We start from the raw sequence: 18166 nt of genomic DNA on the forward strand, positions 1-18166 counted from the left end.
TTATTATTCAAAGTTTATTCCTCCCCCCATTTCCATTCCTTCCTACCTACTATACTTGACATCAATTTTCCATTACTTGCTAACCTCAGATAAGCCAGCATGTTATGTAACTACATTGTGCAGCCTACTCAAGCTGTATTCCTGCTATTTAAATAAAAGTATATTTCTAAATTAGCACAAGTATGAACTGGGAAATTCCAAGTCAAAATCAATTAATGTCTTTTACAACTTATTAAAAAATAAGTCACATTTCTTGTCAAATTGATATGCCCTTTCCACGGATTTAGGAAAAGAACAGTTCATTTAATTTGATTTCTATTCTTGTTCTTCACCAGCTATGGGAAGTATGGAATTCAATGGTCATGATGCTGAGCGCTGCTTTCCTGCCACTGATCAAGGTGTAGTTAGGTGCTTTTGTAATCTGGGTTTGTATGGTACTCCTCTGGCTGAGGAAAGAGCTCTTCTATCTTTTGCCATATCATACAACCAGTCTGTTATAAAGGGCTAATTTTCTGCTGTTGTAAACTAACTTTCTTTCTAACATCAGTGGCAATACCCCAATTTACAACAGCAGAGTATCTGCCAACATTTAAATCCAACTTTCTGCAAAGGCAGTGGAGACCTAAGGTTTTAGATCAGACCATTATTGAAATAGGGGCTAGGTCATGAGTTTCTCAAATGTTTAAGTGTTCAGTCATGGGCTTTTATATAATCAGTGCATTCACTGTTGATTTATAAATCATGTGATTTGTGCTGACTCTCCTCTTTTCCCATTCCCATCCAGCTCTCTACCAATTTGTACCTGAAACTTGTCAGAAAAATGAGTTTTAGACTGATCTGTAAATGAAAGAATGGCCCCACCGAGTAAGATAATGGAATGGCCAAATCAGAGGGAAGAAAGCCAATTTGAAATGGTCATGATGCTCTGAAATGATTTTACATTCAATTTTTTTATTGGGATTCATTCCTACCTTCTCTTCTGTCCGGGGTTCATTCTGAAAGCCTTGTACTTTAAAGAAAAAACTGTAAGACTTAAAAAATCCCCCTTTCTAGCATATCCCTTGCCAAAAAACCTTGGCTTTATTCTGGTCTTACACTGTTCTCATTTCATTGACATTAGTGTGAGACAGGAATCAAGCCTGACGTCTTTAAATAATACATGATAAAGACTTGTATAGCATGGTGCCTGCCTGCTCCAATTTGTTCAAGGCCATACTTCAAGGTGTCATTCAGCTGTAATGTAGTTTATAGCCCTTGGTTTTCCCAGAACCAGATGGTGAAAAAGGATTTGAGTCGGGGTGATGACCTCTGAACATTTGCCTTTGGCAAAGGTATAGCTCACAGGTTTCAATAATTTAAGCACACTCACGGTAGAGCCTAATAATGAAGTTTTTATGCCATTCCCATGTTGCATGCATCTTAATACTTCCCTGTGTGCAGATTGATAGATATCACAAATCATGACTCACAGCTGTTTGCAAGAACTTATTTCTAATGGGAAGCACAGGTGTTAGACAAGCAAATACAATCATTCTTCCCTCCTGCTTAAAAAAATAAACAAGGAATGTGAATGGGAGGAGTAGCCACCCACATTTCACAGAAACGCATGGAACTGTATAAGAAATACAAAGTTATTTATAAGGCACTGCCCCACAATGTTTCATTCCTGTACAGAAAAGTAGCTACCTGTGTTAGTCTGAAGCCAGTCATAATACAGGGTAGATATGCACCTGACTAAACAAGATATATATAGAGAGAGAAAGAGAGAGAGAGAGCACAAGTTTTGTTGAACCCAAGTTCACTTCATCAGATGCTGTGAAAGGATGTGAGAAAGCAGAGAATAAGGAGAGAGAAATGACAATATGAAAGACAAGGGAGGAGGAGATAGAGAGAGAAAGTGAGGGTGGGGTAAAAGGGCAGTGCTAAGAGAGAAAAACAAATGAGCAGTAAACCCATAAGGAACAGAGGGGTCACAAAAGCTAATCCATTTAATGAGATAAGAATCCATGTTCCCTGTTTAAACCATGTTAACAGTCCAATTTGTGGATGATTTCTTGTTCCACAGTTTCCTGTTCAAACTAGTCTTTAAACTTTTTTTGGCCTGAGAACAGTAATCCTGAGGTCAGTGATGGAGTGTCCAGGGAGGATGAAGTGTTCTGCCACAGGGTTTTGTGTCTTTCTGCACACCTTTGTGAGACAGTATACAATTCTTTGCAGTATTCTTGCTTGAAAGTATTTTTTAAATAAATGAACTGCTTTTTAGGTGTGCCTTGTTAGATAATGCTCATATACTACTGGGCACCAAATAGAGGTGGAGCATAGTTACTCAAGTTGTAAAAACTGGTTAGAGTAGTGGTAGGTCTTGGAGCCTCTTGCAGTAAATGTTGGAGTCAATCCAAGGCTGGGGTGGGGGGCTGAGGCCCCCATGGTGAGGGACAGTGCTACAGAGGCAGGAGCAGGGGTAAGTTGGATGGGGCTTTAGCTGAGGTGGACTTACCTGCTAGGGAGGTGTGCCTCCTCCCCCACATTTTTCTCCCTCTGCCTCTATCTGCCCCCCTTCCCTCCCCGCAGACTTACCTGCTGAATTGTGGGGGGGGGGGCAGCAGTAGCAGCCACGCATGTTAGGTCTTGGGCTGCTCTTAAATGCCAAAGGTGATCTCCTACTTTAAAAAGTTGGAGACCACTGGGTTAGAGCAAGTGACAGAAGAATGGATTAAAGTTTCCAAGAAGTCCCTTCACTGATCAAGACAATGGAGTGCATCACACTCCACCACTACCACTGACACAATCTTGACACTCCTCCAATTCATCTGTGAACTTCCTCTGGACTGAGCAGTTGAGTTCATTGCAGGATGTGATCAATAAGGCAATATGTTGGGAGAAACACCAATCTTATACCATATGAGAAACTACTCTGCTATGCTGCATTGTAATAATGCGGCTTACACTGTTGCACTCCTTTAGCCTGGGTCTGGCTCTACCATGTCTGATTACATGCAGTGAAGTGCTTGCAAATAAGCCATGGACCATAAACTGTTCAGAGAACCCTTGTAATCAATAATTTTAAGTAACAAAAAAAATCAGAAAAAAGAAAAACAAACAAACTTACTCTAGCTACTCATCCATCTCACTTCACATCTTATGCAGCGCTATGCTATTCAAATGGTTCATCAAATAATTAATTCATTCTCATTTATTTTCCCAGCTTCAGTATTTACGATGTCCTGAAACCTAGTTATTCCACAGATAATTGTCATCATTTAGGGAAATAAGTCTCTCTCTCCACTAAAACTTATCTCATTTTCAGAGGGTACTTGACATTCCAATTCATTCTGATTTTATTCTCCAATTTTTTGCTTATCTTTTCATGTCACGGTTCCAGAAGAACAGAGTGTAAAGTGCCAAGAATACCACAGAAAAACCTGTTCTTATGAGAGATCTGATGTAAACCATTTTTGCAAACTGAACAGGCTCAATAAGTAACCTGATTCCAGTAGTTACCCAAAGCATCAAAGCATAAACTCTTCCACGTAATTTGTGCCTTTTTAAAATAGATTCAGACTGAATACTGGATATGAGATTTACTTCAGTGTGGACCTATTTTTATTGTTCATTTTTTATTTTTTCAATATCACTCAAAGCCAAGTGGTCTGACAAATATACTTCATTCAGTGCCTAAGTTCAAACAGGGTGCATCTACATGTGCAATTAATGCGACTGAAGTTTGGCGGAAGCATTTTGAGAGAAGTATCATAGCGTATGTCCATGAGGGGTGAGCAGGGGAGATTATGCTTAGGGGCAACCAACACGGTTTATAAACTAGTCAGGGGGGATCAGCAGGCATTGGAGGAGTCACTGTTCCCCCGAGCACCGCCAGGAGTGACCAGAAATAACGGTCACAAGCTGGCAGAAGGTAGGTTTAGGTTAGCTATCAGGAGGCGCTACTTCATGGTCAAGGCGGCTAGGATCTGGAACCAACTTCCAAGAGAAGTGGTGCAGGGTCCTACCCTGGGGGTCTTTAAGAGGAGGCTAGAAGAACACCTTGCTGGGGTCGTTTGACCCTAGTACTCTTTCCTGCCATGGCAGGGGATCGGACTTGATGATCTGCTCAGGTCCCTTCCGACCCTACTAACTGTGAAACTATGAATATACTCCAGCTCGATTTGAGCCAGGGAAAACTAATCCTGACATCACCATCTCCACTTGCATCTAGCACAGTATTTTATTCTGCTGCTGGATACAACTTGTATCTGATGGGGCTATCAAGCAACACAGTAAGTTAGTCTACTGCACCCTAATTTCTTCACACATGTAGATGGTGACATTTTACTGCAAATTCATCTGCTGTGCAGTAACGTATCTTGTGTAGATGTGCCCACAGAGCAGCATTACATATGATATAGAAAAAATGATTCCAAACTTTCCCAGAGCCTCTTAAAAGTGCAACTGTGTCCTAGGCAGACAAGGTTCTTTGGGTGAATACGGTATCTTTTATTAGACCAAATATAAATTTGGAAAAATCATTCTTTGCAAGCTTTCAGGTACAAACACCCTTCTTCAGGCAGTCTACAACTGTGCTCTCCTGGATGGGATAGAAACCAGTATGCAGGAATGCAGATCAGTGACAATCCAAATATGTGGCAGTTGAGGTATCAGAGGGGGGTGAGAGACAATAGGTGAGAGACAGGTGAGGGGAAAGGAGAAGGGTGACCTGGTAATGGAATGTACCCGGTAGATTGAAGAGAGATACCTGGGGTTATCAGATGTTAGGCAGGTTATAATGTGCCATAAATCCAAAGTCTATGTTTAGTCCATGATTTTTTGTATCCAGTAGGTTGATGAAGTGAAGTTCGTAGGTTTATCTGCAAAAGGTGTTTTATGTTCCTAGAGGACTGAACATCTACAATGCTCTGATAACTACACACAACTCCAAATTTGCTTCACAGCTATTCAGGAGAACTTCAGAAAAACTTAGAAATCATCTTCTTCACCTAACCTCCTCCAAAAGAGATCAACTCAAGAAAGAAATCAACACATGCTAAAACAACTTAAAAGAGAAAAATTCAAACATCTTCCCAAATATTATACAATGTATACAAAGAGACTACCAAAGATTTTCTACAACATCCATCCAACATAAACAGAAGAAATGGAACCAATTACTCCAGGAACAACTTTTCCAACCACAAAAAAGAAAAGAAAAAAATCAGAGAAACACCACCAATACTTTACAACATTCCAACCCCATACTAGTGGAAACTGAAAGAACCAATCGACCCTCATATACTATGTCTCTCCATGCACACACTTACCAAAGCCGGCAAATCTGTCCTTTCTAAAGGCCTGAATTTCTATCTGGAAAAATATCCTAATAAAATACCACAATGTGGAGAACTAGAAGAATTCTTCTGACACCTCTGCCTCATGAAATATTTCTACAACCAAAATGAATCCACTTCCAACAACACATCATCCTTTGACAACACTGAGGGAAAAATAAACCCCCCAAAACCATGAGATTGGACACCTCACACTGGATGAAATTCAAATCTTGACTGCTATATCAACTGAACAATGAAATAATCAACAACATACGACACTATTAACAACCTCTCCCTCTCAGAGAGAAAGCCCATAGAATCTCTAAGATCCAACCACTAAATAGTAATAAAACTAGCAGATAAAGGAGGATCTATAGTTATCCTTAACCATGAAGACTACATAAACAAAGCCAACAGACAACTCTTTGACACCACCTACTATAAGAAACTAGAGGAAGATCCAACTCCTCTTTTCACCTTAAAACTCAAAACTACTATTGAATCATTTCCATCTGAACTACAAGAAAAACTAAAGAACTTGATTCCCCTATTACCCCACCCAGGGACTTTTTATATCCTCCCTAAAATTCACTACAAGGGAACCTAGACAGACCTATCATATTCAAGCTTGGAACCCTAACTGAGGAAATATCAGTTTCATTGAATCCATCGTAAAACCTCTTGCCACCCAAAGACCAAGTTCTGTCCAAGACACAACAGACTTTCTACGAAAACTTAAAAATATAGACCACCTTCCCAGCAACACCCTCCTAGCCACCATGGATGTTAGCAGCTTCTATACCAGCATCCCACATCATGATGGCATCCAAGCCTGTTTTACATTTCTACAAGAGCAAGATTTCAACTCGGAGATCAGACCTAAAGATACTACTGAACTTATACACTTCATCCTCACACACAAGAACTTCACTTTCAATAACCAACACTTCCTCCAGATCATGGGCACAGCTATGGTCACCAAAATGGGCCCACAATCCACCAGGCTTTTTGTGGGCCACCTGGAAGAAGAATTCCTCAAGAACTGCACCATCAAACCCATGCTATACTTAAGATATATGGATGAAATCGTCATCATTTGGACTGAAAACTGCAATCTCTGATTGTTGAATTTCTGTTGGAAATCAACCACCACCCCTTCATCAGACTCTCTCTTAAATACTTCTGCACTAACATTTCCTTTTTACAAACTATGATCACTATCCAGAATGGTAAAATACAAACCACCATATACAAGAAACCTATGGACCAACATATATATCTGCACAGGATCAGCAATCACCTTAACCTCACCAAGAAAGCTATAATATACAGTGAAGTCCTCTGATACCACCACATTTGCACTAAGAACACCCACAATCATCACCTCACAAATCTCAAAAGGGCTTTCACTCAACAAGGACACTCCTGCAGAGAAACAGATCGCACTGTTGAAAGACCCACTCAGATACCACATGAAAAATTCCTACAGTACAAAAAGAAAATCCCCACCAACCATTAGTTATGACATACCATCCCACTTATACAGAAAATCCTCAAACAGTTGTGACCCATACTAGACCAAGACCCAATTCTTAAAGAAATCTTCCCAGAACCACCCATCCTAGCCTTTAAACAAGCACCGAACCATGCCAACTTCAAAACCAGAAGCAAAATTCCTATGACCCAATACACACCAAATGGATCCAGACCAATCGAGGACAAGAAATGTAAAACCTGACAACATATTTCCGCTCCCACAATGATTACATCCCACAACAGAACCATCAGCATTCCTGGATCTTATACCTGCACCTCCAGAAATGTAATATATCTCATCCAGTGCACTAAATGCCCTGATGAAAAATATGTAGGAAAAACCAAACAACAACTGCGTACCAGAATGAGCAGACACTGAAAAACTATCAGAAACAAAAATACCCAATTACCTGTAGGTGCACATTTCTTACAAGATAACTACTCTCTCTCCAATCTCTCAGCTCTAATCCTCATAGGGAATTTACAAAACACCTTTCACAGCTGAGCCAACAGACTTCACTTCATCAACCTACTGGATACAAAAAATCACAGATTAAATATAGACGATGGATTTATGGCACGTTGTAACCTGAATAACATCTGATAACCCCAGGCACCTCTTTACAATTTCCCAGCTACATTCCATCACCAGGTCACCCTTCTCCTTTCCCCCCGTCCCCCACCCCCACCCTGTCTCTCACCTATCGTCTCTCCCCCCTCTGATTCCTCATTGCCACGTATTTGTATTTTCACTGACCTGCATTCCTGCATACTGGCTTCTAGCCCATCCAGAAGAGCACAATACAACTGTAGACTCTTCCTCTGCCTGAGGAAGGGTATTTGCAGCTAAAAGCTTGCAAAGAACAATTTTTCCAAATATTGAGTTGGTCTAATAAAGGATATCACATTTACCCAAAGAACCTTGTCTGCCTATATCCTTAGACCAACATAGCTACAACCAACACTGAAGCTGTGCCCTAGGAAAGGAAATGCTCACACTGTTTTTTCTCCCCACCACGTACCTTGAGGCTGAAGAATTCAACTGCTGGTACAGGCATTACCTATTTTTTACAGATATATTTTTATTTTATAGAGTGATTGTACACCTTCCCACATAAGGAGCCATTTGTTTTCACCTCTCATTTGAAGAGAAGCTGAAGAGGGGCAGGGGTCTCTGGTTCACATTGTCAACAACAGGTCTAGTACAGACAATCTCCCAAGGTTACACCAAGACTTGCTTTCACATCTTATTACTGTTTTTTCTGACCAAGGTCTTAAAGAAGGAAGAACAGATCATCCAGTTTTAGAGACAAGCCCCTTCTGCATTTTTGAGCTATCTGTGGAAAAGGATAGTCAGTTACATCACCAGATGACTGTCTACCTTCTGATTTAAGTCTTGAGAAGAATTGAGGAACTCCTACAAAATACAGGCCTATTTTATGAAAAACTAAAACAATATCTCTGAATCTTTCTTTCCAAATGGGTGGCTAGGGCTACAATCACTATGATCACAAAAAAAATAAAAAGTTAGAAATGAGGTTGAGAAGGAAGGCAAAGTATTATGTTGTTTGCAACATGTTACCTGTTTAGTATTATTGCCCATGGGGCCAGCGAAGGTTGAAGACCATTGCTGTAATGCATTTCCTCTTGTTATATATGATGTTATATATATTAGGAAGAAATGGCTCACTACGGTGGTGGTTAAGCACTGGAATAAATTACCAAGAAAAGCAGTGGAATCTCCATCCTTGGAAATTATTAACTGCAGATAAACCAAGTACAGGGATGCCTTAGACAGGGTTGAACTGGCCTTGAGCAGGTTTGCTGAACTAGATGACCTCCTGAGGTGTCCCTTCTGGCCTCATTTTTTAATGATTCTTGTGACATAAAACGATAAGGGAAAAATCTTTATCTAAGAAGTTTATTTCAGAGTTAGTAGCAAATAGAAAATCTTGGAGCACTTGATATTTATCTTTCCTCTGAATGAATTTATTCTATGTAAGCTTTACAATCAATAGGGAATGTAGGTTTGTTTAAATTTGGGTTTATTTCATAAATGCAGCTGAAGCATGCACTGGACTTTCTATATGTACAATTAATAATCCTTTTCTGTGACTCCCTCCCCCCACCTCCAATGGATCAACTTGACAGTTCTGGCTTGTGCCCAATTTAAGAGTTTAACCAGTTTACAGAACTTCAATACAGGATATGCAATATGCAGTTATACTATCACTTTCTCTCTCAGCCTTAAAAGGAGGGAGAAGAGAGAATATCACCATTGCAGCTAACAGCATGCCAAGAAAGAAGATTGCTACATACACAGACAGGCTGGACCTTTTAATTTATTCCCAGATGTCAGACAATTGCACTCTGGAGAGCGATATGAACAGCCAGATACTCCACTGCAACTCACATTGTATAGAAATTTAAACCAATATAGTGTGACTGGAAAAGGTTAGCAACTCACAGTTCTCTACTGACTTACACTGGTGTTACCTTTCTAGACCTGCTTTGTACTTAATTTCACTCACACTCATGAGTCCAAGAGTATAGTCATTAAAAAGAGGATAAGCCATTCCCATAGAAAGTTAGATCATGCACAGTTACAGAAATATTTAGAAGAGATACAAACCTTCATATTGTGGAGCAGGACCCCCAAATGACAGTCGTTTAAAAATGATTATCCTATTGCACAGATTCTTCACCTTCCTCTGAAGCAGCTTATGCTGGCAAATGTCAAGGAGAGGATTCTGTGCTAAATGATTTACCAGAACTTTCCCCCAACTCTCATATGTTCCTCTTGGCATGAATGGAAAAGATCTGAGGCAGGTAGGGAATTGACCCATTAGCATCACTCTTCTTTTTATTTATCTGCATCCCACCCCATTGGTGCCTTCGGTAACACACAAAAACATAGACAAATACTATACCTGACATGCAGAGTTTCCAAGCTAGGGCTTTGAGAAAATACATGAAATGAGTTAATAGTAAAAAATAAAGGGTTACACAGATAAGATCCCATTGCTTGTGCATTCCCCTGTAGGAGCATAGCAAACACGTTATTAAAATTTTATCTAATTTTTACATTTTCATTAGTAGTCATTAAAAGCTTTCTAATTGCCTTTGCAAACAATTAATATTAGCATAATGAGTAACATTCTGCTCTGATATCTGGTAGTAAGTAGATGGTGATCTGAGAGAACATGCCTGGAGAAGTGAAGTGCATAATGTTTAATGCTAACCCCAGCACCTGAGTTGCTTTGTGTAACCCCTAATGAAAATGTACTGTCAAATCTTTAGCTTCTGGTTTTCACAAGCTATCAAAATCTTTTCATACCCTCTGTTCTGTGCTCTCCCAAACCATTCTTGTAATTGTTGGGCAGACAGACCAGCTTCCTGAATTTGGATGTCTTCAGCAACAGCCGCTATTGCAATCACATAGAAGCTGGTATGCCTTAATCAGTTGCTGTTTTTCTTTTCTAATAGAGTGGGCACGTGCAGACAACATACTGTTTACATTTGCAAAGCCATCTGGGCTTCTCCCCTGCTGCGCTATCTTGTCTATCAGGCGCTGAAAGAGTTTAGCTAAATTCCAATATTTCATGGGATCAGCTCATAGTCTGAATGCAAATTAAAGTACTCTAGTCTCAGAAAATCTTCTTAGCATTAAATATCATTGAAACTGTCTTCACTCATTTTCAAAATCCTTTCTTTCCTGTCTGAGTGATGGGTGATATGGTTTCTTTTACTCTCTTGTAATGAACCAGAATGCTCTTTACAAAGAATCGTAGAATTGTAATAAATAACCTGGTGGATGTCACAAATGAAAGAAAGGGTCTAATAGGGGGGAAAAATTATACTATGCAGTGCCTCTTTAGTTTTTTTGTTTTTTATAACATTGGAGAGTCTTTACTACAACTGACTGTCAGATGCAATTGTACCTTTTGATGTATGACAACATTAAAATATCCTTGAATATTTTAATAACCTTGAAAAGAATAAGCTAGTGATTTAACAGAAGGCAATCTGTCCATAGTTAAAAAAGGAAGAATATATAACGTAGAACTTTGAGAAGTTCAGAACACACTAATGTCCAAAGGAAATGCAAAGTATTTTCTGTAAGTTGTACTTTTCCCATAACAGTCAGATGTTCACCCTCAGTTTAATGGCAGCACATCTATCCTGTAGTTTGAGTGCTTGTAGGAGATTTCCCTAGCCTTGTTAAAAGTATACTGTTAGTAAGTATGTGATTGGAAGAGCTATTGCTGCATCCCCCATCAATGTGCTTGAATAATCTTTTGGGATAAGAGCTGAATCCCACATTGATTCAGTTCTCGTCCTCTCTGCTGAAGTGATCAGCAACAATGGCTATTGTCAGTTCTGAATTTTTGTGATGTGGCTACCTATCCACCAGGAGTTACACCAGGATCATCAACTCTTTTCACACAAGCTGTCAGACATCAGGATTTTTTTGATTACTCCTGACCTGTACTACATTTGAATCGGTGACTAGAGATGAAGAGCTACGGACTTTTTTCCACTCAGGAATTGACCAGAATAATTCCTTTTGTAGAATAAGTTATTCCACAATAGTTCTTCTAGTCAGCTTCTCCACATAGGCAAGCTCTTTGTATTCCTGTGTAAACCTCCTCCTACTTTATCCTTTTTTCTGAATTTTTTTATTTAGCAGATATCAAAGCTGTCATTGCTATAATTACAGAAGCACAAACAACATCAATTAAGAAGTGTGAGATTCTTTTATTTCCCTCGCTCACTCATGGATCACTATATTGCAACGGGAGTTTCTTCTGGCCTTAAGTTTGGGCACCGGTTTCTGTCACTTAACAGCAGTGTGTTTTAATTAACAGATGCATTAGGATACCTGCTCATGAGCATACCAGGCCATTAAACTGGCATGTTGAAATCAATGTGGGATTCATTGATACAAATCAATGTGTGTAACTCCCTAGAAAATAAGTCTCCTATAAAAGCCACTGGAAATAACAAAGACCTTATTTCTTCATACTAATGCTCTGTACAATAATTCCTCACACTGGTAATAAGCCTCACTGAAAAAGGAGCTCATCTTTAGGTTGAACTCTGTTCAGTATGCTTTCCGTCTTTTTTAATAAGCTTTTCTGAGTGAACCAAGGTCAATACATGCCTCTCTGTCCCTCACTTGTATGCCCTTTTAATCTCCTTATGTTTTCATTTCTTTTCTCAGCTGCTCCATCTCTCTGTCTCACACACACATGCAACAATTACGTGAGTTTATTTTGAGGTTTCAGTATATTTTACGTTCAAGCTTCCGTGGATTAAGATAACTTTTCTTCTCAGGTGTCTAGTGTGTATGACATGGGAAGATCTAGCCCACAGATTGGCAAAAGCAGGAATACATAATGGGAAGTCTACTACATGAACCTACTCATGCTCTGCTCCCAAAAACTGAAGGGGACTGCCTGTGGGACGTACAACCATTTTATCCTAAATGTGTAACTCCTAATTAAGTCTCTTTTGATTCATTGCTCTGCTAAAATTTAAATGGCAGGTTGAAATTAAGAAGAGTTCAAAACCATGGCTGATCAAAGTTTCCATCTGAACAGTTTTTCAAATCAAAACTCGGGTTTTTTGGTTTTTCGTGTGAGAAGTGTCTGCTTTTGTGTCTCTTTTTATTTTCCCCATATCACTCAGAGTCAAGTGGTCTCACAGATATCCTTCATTCAGTGCCAGAGTTCAAATGGGGCATGTCTGCATGTGCAATTAATGTGACTGAATATGCTCTGGCTCAATTTGAGCCAGTAAAACTAATCCCAATGTCACTGTTTCCATGTGCATTCAAGTGCAGTAATTTAACTGTAATAGGGCTCTACTGTTGCAGTGCTTTATGCAACTCAGTTTAGTTGCCCCATGTCCCTACTTTCCCATCCCCAAGAGCTTAGCCTCACCAAGAATTGGGTCAGGCAGCCTATGAGGAATTACAAGTGTGTGAAGTATTCATATCATACCTCCTACGAGGCACTTCAGCAGTATTCCAAGTCAAAATAATCTGTTTCTCTGACAACATTTACTGGGGAGGGTTTCCCCCACAAGTCATATTTTTACATGGGGAAAAATACCAGTGTACGGTATGTAGAACCCTTAAGATCCCTGTCTACATGATCTAGAAGTAAATGTCTTCCTCATTCAAAACTTGATAGCGACGTCAAACTTGGTGAAATGTTGTGGTGAAATTTCTGATTCCATCTGTGAAGATGGCCTTGAACCAAAACCTCAGCTCCAAACATTATCCATCTTCCTTCAGAAGTGGCTTTTATCTCTGTGATAAATGAACTGTAAACCTATAACAAAGCAGCCTAGGATTTTAGGACAGTTCAGATTCAAATCAAAGGTTCAACAATTCAACTCAATCATAACCTAAGTTATCCTCTTTATCAATGTACTATTTCCTTTTTCTTTCGTGAATATTAGGAACGTACATTATTCCAGGTATAATATTAGAATATTCCAATTCAGTAATACTATGCACATAAAATTAATTTACATCATTCCACCATTTGTATATACATATTTCATATCTTCTCCCAATTTGGGTAGATGTGCTTTTCCCTTCTCAGAGAAGAAAAATGTACTCACCTCAGCTAAAAATAAAGAAACATAATTTCATAGAAATCTGATCTGATGGCTGATTTTTTGACTTACCTATATAAAAGTATTCAACTTACATCAGAGAGGGTTTAAGTTTTTTTGCATGTAAGATGGTTATAACTGGATGTTTATCAAATCTCTAAAATGTATTCAATCCACTAGTTGCTGTCAAAAAATAATGAACGTGGATCCAGTTGATGATTTTCTTGACTCGGAACCTCAAGGTTGTTATGTGATTATTTATCTCAATCCCATCTATGTAAAAACTGCTGAGTCTTATTTATTTGGGGTATTTTGTTCCAATTTTGCATTGTGGACACAGGCTGGGATGTGTTCACATATACTTAAGCAGCAACTTCAGGGACACGTAGGTGAAAATTTGGCCCAGGAGGCGTATCTTACTGTGTTCTATTCATATTTCACAGGTTCCCAAATACAGGGCTCTAGACAACAAATCGTATGTGCAAGTACCATGTGTTTTCCATTGACTGCTGACATCTGGTGCATTCTGCAAAATTAACCTATTCTTGGCTTATGAGGTGACATACTCATAAGAAATGCAGATACTTAGGTATTGCATTGTGCAGTATTGCCTGGATCCTGAAGGGTTTGATAAAATTAGCCAGTAAACTAGTCACTTTAAGAAGATGGTAGGCTAGGTCCTGTGCGGGGGGAGGGAGGGGCATGGAATTTTACCTCAATTTTCCTCTTAATCCTCCTTAGTTCCTGAAAAAGCTCATAAACTAATCGTTCCTGGCTGGAAGGCAGCCTGCATCTACTTTTGGAGCTCCTTGGTGTAGGTCCTGGTTCATTCAGTAAACAGTGAAGCAAAGTGGTTTTTCCCTTCACCTGACCTGCATGTCTCCAGAAACTAAATGAGATTCCCCAGCAAAAAAAGAATGTGGGTCCTCCAAGTATGCAGAACCTAAACGGTACTGAAATGCGACCATTTTTTCAAGCAACTGTTTAGGGGGTTAATCTCAAAAAACACTGTTCTGTAAAGATCTCTGAAAGTTCAAAATAAGCAAAGTTAGGGGAAAATGGAAGCAAAACATAGATCTTTATCCTTCAATTTTCTTCAACAGCAGTGGAAAACAAACTTCCTGTTCATTACTTTGTCTGCTGTATACCTGCTGTCTGCCACCTTTACTGTGTAAATCCCACACATTTGTACTCTCACTGAATGCCAGAGTGACATGATTTCACTTATTATGCCATTTCCATACCACAACTGACTTTTAGCTTGCACCTACCTAGAAAAGAAGGCAAATCCTGCTATTCAAAAGGTCACAGCAAAAGCTACAGGAAATGATTACTCAGAACGTTATTTATATGCAATCTGGAAAAAAACTTGACAAGCAATGCTTCTCATCTTCACTTCTTTCCACAGTGGCTTTAGAAAAGTTCAGAGCTATGAATATCATGATATCCATCTCTTCCGGCATCCACTGGAAGATTTCTGGTTGGAAATGAACATAGTCTTATTTCTAGACCTGTCCATAATAAAGCTTCCTTCTGAAAACCTCACTTAAAACCAGGTTTTACACAGCACTCCTAGAGATACCTCTCTCTCCAAAAATAGATATCTATAAAACCTAGTCTTCCTGTGGTTTGGAAGCAGTAACCTAACTTTAGTCAGATGGTACTACCTGGGTTTAAGAGATAAGAGTGATTGCCTTAGTCTGTATCTCATTTTTGTGCTATAAAATCCTTCCACAAAGCATTGCTCCTTTCACACTTGGAGGGCCACAGAAACAATAAGTTTGACTAAATCCAATAATAATGAATAGCCATCTATCAGTGGTTTTCTCCTTGTCTACAGAATACAGACTGTGTTTGCACTGATGAAGGCAGAGTTGTTAGGACAGTGTGATATTTAAGGGGAAATGTAGAGCTCTCATTAAATTTATGTATTTTGCTAATGTCTTTCATCTGGGAATCTTCAAAGCACAATTGATTTAAGGCTCAGAAAGCCCCATGTGAGGCACAATGGGTATTGTCACTCCTATTTTACAAATGAAGAAAATGAGAGACAGAAGTTAAATGCCTTACCTAATGCCATGCATCAGGTCTGTGGTAGAAAGGGAAATAAATTCTTTTCCCTGAAACCTATGCTTAAACCACAAGACAATGTAATTTGATGTAAGCCATTACTGTAGTGGAGGCAGGAGCAGATCTGGTACTCCTGGCAGCAGTCTGCACCCATCCCCCCGGGCCCTGCACCGACCCTTACAGCAGGCATTGGGATCTCTAGGCTCTGCCTGAGTGCTAGCCCAGGAGCTGGCAGGGAGCATGGGGCGAGGAGATTGTCTCTTGGCAGGAGCTGGGACGTTGCTCCCTGCCCCTGGGGGGATGCCTGCTGCTGGGGTGGGTTCTGACAACGTCCCCCTGCAATGGCTGCAGGGAGCTCATGGCCAGGGCTCCCTGTTTGGAGGCAAGGGACACCAAAAGAGCTGCAGGGGAGGTTCAGGACCCAGCCCCTGGCCCCCAATCCACCAGTAGAGCAGCTAGTAGTGAGCCCCTGGCTGCTAGCTGCCCCACTGGTGGACTGGGGTAGAGGGCTGGGATCTGCTCCTCCCCTGCAGCTCTTTTCAAGCCCTGCACTGCAATCACCTAATTAGGGCACAGGGCTGACACCTGCCCCTGACTGGGACAATTTCCAGCCTCTGCTCTGTGATCACAGGGTAGAGGCTGAGGATCCCCAACCTATTCCCAGCCCCCACTCTGTGATTGGTGAGCTGTGGCAGGGAACAATCTCCCCAGCCCCTGCTCCATGATCATGATCAGGGAGTGGGGACTAAATGTTCCCTACTGCTGGGGCATGGTCCTCACCCAGGTTCTGGTGCCCTGGCAGGCTGCTCCCAGAAGCAGGGAGCAATCTTCCCTCCCCCTGCTGCCCAGCTGACCAGGAGCAAGTTTGCTTCCAGTCAGCCATCTACTCATGCTATATGGTGCAGTAAGTAACCATGAATAAATTTGCTATTTGTATTTACTGGTAGCAAAATGACTTGTGATTAGAGCCAGTTACTGTACAGTAAATGCCTGCACAATGTTAACAGTGATATTTATTGCACAGTAATTTGCTCTAATCTCAAGTTAAGTGTCTTGTGTAGATGCACCCATAGACTTCAACTTCCTGAATGGATTCAAGTCACATTTGACAGGAAAATTCAAAATTCTTTTGAAAATTAATGAAAGCCCAAAACAAAACCCTAGGTTCATACACCCACACACACCAGAATACTAAGCAAATGGGGCTGGGCAGCACCAAGATGCCAAATGCTCAAGCAGTGTCAAAAGTATTGAGTTACCTGGGGGAGATGCCTCCTGCCTTCTGCTGCTTGCTCATCTGGAAAGGTCTGCAAAGCACTTCTCTGCTATGTGAGAGCATAATTTGGGGCTCATTGCACATTTTCCTCCCTTCTATTCCCACACAATAGAGAAAACTGTCTTGAAATGAACTTGTCTGTTAGGGGCTCAGTTCTACTAACCTCACTAATGTTGAGTAGTAGTTGCTACATGACTTGTCCTATTAACTTCAGTGGGATTAGTAGCATGAGTAAAGCTTCCCAGTTAGTAAAGGTTGCAGTCTTAATAAAAGATTGAAAGTCTGCCAGTGGCTAGTGGACCACGGAGTTAGTACATTAAGGTACACCATATTCTGTAGGCTACAGAACACAAGGGAATGATGTGACTTTACTCTGTTACTAAATGGGGGAGGCAACCTAATGACAGAGGATGCAGAAAAGGCTGAAGTACTCAATGCCTTTTTCACCTCAGTCTTCACAAGCAAAGTCAGCACCCAGACTACTGCACCTGGCAGCACAGGTTAGGGAGGAGGGGAGCAGCCAACAGTGGCAAAAAAGCAGGTTAGAGACTATTTAGATAAGTTGGATAAATACAAGTCCATGGGGCTAGACAGGATGTACCCACAGGTGTTGATGTGATTGCAGAGATTCTGACCATCATCTTTGAAAATTCATGGTGATCGGGAGAGGTCCTACCTGATTGGAAAAGAACAAATATAGTGTTTATCTTTAAGAAAGGGAAGAAGGAGGATCCAAGGAACTACAGACTGGTCAGCCTCACTTCAGACCATGGAAAAATTCTGGAGCAGGTCCTCAAGGAATCCATTTCTTGGAGAAGAAGATAATGATTAGGATCAGTCAGCATGGATTCACCAAGGAAGCTAAGAAAGTGTATGGGTTGGATGAATGGACTGCAAGGTGGATACAGAACTAGCTGGATCGTCAGACTCAGAGGGTAGTAGCCAATGGTTTGATGTCTAGTTGGCAGCTAGTCTCAAGTGAAGTGCCCCAAGGGTCTGTCCTAGGGCCAGTTTTGTTCAATATCTTCATCTATGACCTGAAAGATGGGATGGTGGATGACATCAAACTGAGGGGAATAGTGCAGTGTTTCTCAACCAGTGGGACATGCCACACTGTTGGGACACGAAGGATGTGTAGGTGGGACTTCAACTCATTGCCCAATTGACAAAATGTCCTTTAAATTTTTCCATTAATGATTAATATAATATTAGAATGCATGTAAATGTAAAAATACACTTTTTGGAAAAAGTGGGGTTTTGTTTTTATCATGGTGGGACCAGAGTTATTGACAAGATGGTTGAGAATTGCTGAAGTAGTGGATACACAGGAGGGTAG

At 40.4% G+C, this 18166-nt stretch overlaps 1 protein-coding gene and 1 pseudogene across 1 annotated transcript in view; one reads left to right on the forward strand and one right to left on the reverse strand.

Annotated features, from left to right (window-relative positions):
- Nucleotides 1–18166, reverse strand: part of SLC1A2 (solute carrier family 1 member 2) — a 141176-nt gene that overhangs the window by 79091 nt on the left and 43919 nt on the right. The window lies entirely within an intron of this gene.
- On the forward strand, nucleotides 6532–7324 carry LOC149871667 (uncharacterized; annotated as a pseudogene).

The sequence above is a fragment of the Crocodylus siamensis genome, chromosome 2 (genome assembly GCF_052110815.1).
Source record: "Crocodylus siamensis isolate JL-2025a chromosome 2, ASM5211081v1, whole genome shotgun sequence".
NCBI classification, from domain to species: Eukaryota; Metazoa; Chordata; order Crocodylia; family Crocodylidae; genus Crocodylus; species Crocodylus siamensis.